The sequence below is a fragment of the Gymnoscopelus braueri genome (assembly GCF_963280865.1).
Source record: "Gymnoscopelus braueri genome assembly, contig: SCAFFOLD_549, whole genome shotgun sequence".
Lineage (NCBI taxonomy): Eukaryota > Metazoa > Chordata > Actinopteri > Myctophiformes > Myctophidae > Gymnoscopelus > Gymnoscopelus braueri.
Window position 1 is genome coordinate 39 of NW_027660934.1, and position 2996 is coordinate 3034.

Consider the following 2996-nt stretch of genomic DNA (forward strand, 5'->3'; position numbering starts at 1 on the left):
GGGTGCTACACTCCCTCTGCCAGCCTAGGGAGAGCCTAGAGCCGAGGTCATGCCTCCTTCAATGCAATGAGAGCTAGCAAGCCGCTTCTTATCACCCGACAGGGGGGAGTTTCCCTGGTTAGACGAAGCGCGTGGAAGGAACACGTTATTCCAACCAGTTCCTTTCCCCTCCATCAGGCTGCCCGGCTGACCAGGGGGAGGCAGTATAGAGACCAGGATTACTGCATGTTTTTCTACCCTAGGAGACACAGGGAGAACATGCAAACTCCACACAGAAAGGCCTTTTCGCCAACCCCCACCTAGGTATGGGCACTGATGACGCGGAGGAGAGAACACGCCCCCAGTGCCCAAAGCGTCCCCTGCGGGAATCGAATCCAGGACCTTCGAGCTGTGAGGCGACAGCGCTACCGACTGCCCACCATGCCCCCCGTGCTGCTTTTTTATAGGGTTCCCCCATGATATATATATTTGTTTTTTTTTTTGTGAAAAAAGTTGCAAAAGTATCAAAAGTAGCAGATGTACAAGCTCGAAACGCGGCGTGACACAACACTTTTTGAGCTTGTAGATCTACTACTTTTGATAGCATCAGTTTTGGACATAATGAGATTTCCTCCTGACATAGACCATGTGTTTTATCTCTGCTTCTGGTCACACTGAATTCCTTCCTGTAGACTTGTTGATAATTATCATGTGTCCACCATGATGAGTAGAGTGTTGTTGTGGAAACACCACATTATGAGGCCCTGTGTCCCCTCCCCCCCCCATTTTAATATGATTCACTCTATATTATCATGTTTTCGTTATTTATTATATACAGTTTTTTTCATCATCTTGAGGATATTTTTATAAAAGTTGGAGAGGACACGTCCTCCAGCGTCCCTGCTGAGGTGAGCGTCAATGTTGACAGGAGAGATGATCAGAGGAGCAGAGTTTGTACCACCATCATTAAGAGAAGGACTGAAGTATGGATATAGTTTCTCAGTGAAGGTGCAGCCATTGAAAGAGTAAAGATGAACTCTGGCCTCCACATCATAAAAGGAGACCAGACCCTCCTCATAATCCACAAACACTCCCACTTTCTGGACCTTCTCTCTTACAGGGAGGAGGACAAGAGGGCCAGCACAAGCCTTGTACTCATTTCCATTCCTCAACACTATAGTCCAGTAACCATTGTTGGGGCTCAGTGTGATTGATCCCTTCCTGTTGATGGACTCTCTGGCCACTCCTAGATTCCACTCAGTCTTCCCTTTAACCTGAACCTCATAGTAAAACCTTCCTGAGGAGAAGCTTTGTTTTCCTAAGACACAGACACATCCAGAGAATCTCTCTGAGTTGTTTGGGAGATTCTTCTTTTTTCTTCCATAACGCACTTGTTTCCCATCCTCAGACAGGATGAGGTAGGGATTTGCTGTATCAGGGTCCAGAGTCACATCCAATGAATATTGCTGGATCATCCACAGCTCAGGCATCACACAGCTTCTTTGTCTCTTGACTGAGAGTCTTCTCCAGCTGAGCCACAGCTGTCCTCACAGTCTCCACATATGAAGACTGATGGACATCGACCTTTGTCCAGTCCTTGGTGGGTGGAGGGGTGTTGATGGATGTCAAGCTATGGAGGTGGAGGAGGTCTTTCAGTGTGTGAGAGCTGCTTCAGCTCAGAGCTTCTCTTCTCTAACTGAGTGATTTCCACTTGCAGATCTTTGATGAAGCCTTCAGCCTGTTTTTCTGTTGTTTTCTGCTTCTCTTCAATCACATCAATGAGCTCAGCCTGGCTCTTCTCAATACAGCTGATCAGAGCAGTGAAGACCTGCACACTGCCTGCTATCACTGTGTCTGTATCTTTCCTGCTGATCTCTACTGAGTGTTTGACCTCCTGAATCTTCACTTGTGTCTCTCCTGGATCATCTGCTGGATTTCAGCCTCTGTCTTTTCTTCATATTCTTCTTTCAACTTCTGATTCCTGAACTGATGAACAATCTCGGCAATAAAACTGTTGACAGATACTTCTGGTCTCGTACAGAAGGTCTTTGCACACAGTGGACACCGACACACATCATTAATGTCCCAGTAATGTGTGATACAGGTCTTGCAGTAGTTGTGTCCACATGGAGTGAAGACTGGATCAGTGAACACATCCATACAGATAGAACACAGGAAGTGCTCTTCAGACAGTAGACTGCTGGCGGACGCCATTTCTGCACACTGAAAGTAAATGCCAAAGTGTGAAACTCTGGAATTATTGTATAAAGCACTTATAACTTGACAAACTGAAACCTTCGCTGTATCAGCAGTGGGGCTGGGGTGTCTTCAACCAATGACGTCTGTCTTTACAATCCTGGAGTGTTTATGACGATCACAGCAGAATATGAAGTTGTATCAGCTTTTATGTCAAACTGACTGAAATCTGACCTCATCAAATATGACGTCAGTCTTGCCCAAATATGGAGTTCCACACGGCTCCACAATTACTTCCACATAAATATGAGGTAACCATGGTAACCTGATACACACAAATATGGATGTCGTGAGATTCCTTTTTAGAGAATCTATACGTCTACAGGATCTCTAAATGTGCTAAATCTCTATGTGCTATTCTGGAACGATGCAAGTTGGGAATGCACGGTTATGCAATACCCTTTTTACCCATTGTACCTGTATGTCTGGCTGTGTCCCATATATGGACATAATGTCATCAGTATAGTCCCATATACTGTATGGTCATAGGCCATGAGCCCATATATGGTCATAGGCCATGAGCCCATATATGGTCATAGGCCATGAGCCCATATATGGTCATATTAGTCGGATCGGTGGATCTGGACAACCATCCATCCAACCGACTTGATGCCGCACTCGAGTTTGAAGACGGGCGGTCGGACGGTTCCGGAGATACATGGACTCTGACTCTGTCCTCTGCTCTACATAGTCATCTATAGATTATGTTATAGATGACTATGCACGCTGGGCAAGACCTGGGATGTTGGTTGTCTAGGAAG

At 45.9% G+C, this 2996-nt stretch overlaps 1 pseudogene across 1 annotated transcript; it reads right to left on the bottom strand.

Annotated features, from left to right (window-relative positions):
- Positions 1-865: 865 nt before the first annotated feature.
- Positions 866-2193, bottom strand: LOC308081042 (pyrin-like; annotated as a pseudogene). The gene is made up of 2 exons: positions 2142-2193; positions 866-1857 (listed from the first exon to the last, which is right to left on the bottom strand). The product of its transcript is annotated as a pyrin-like (transcript).
- Positions 2194-2996: the final 803 nt, after the last annotated feature.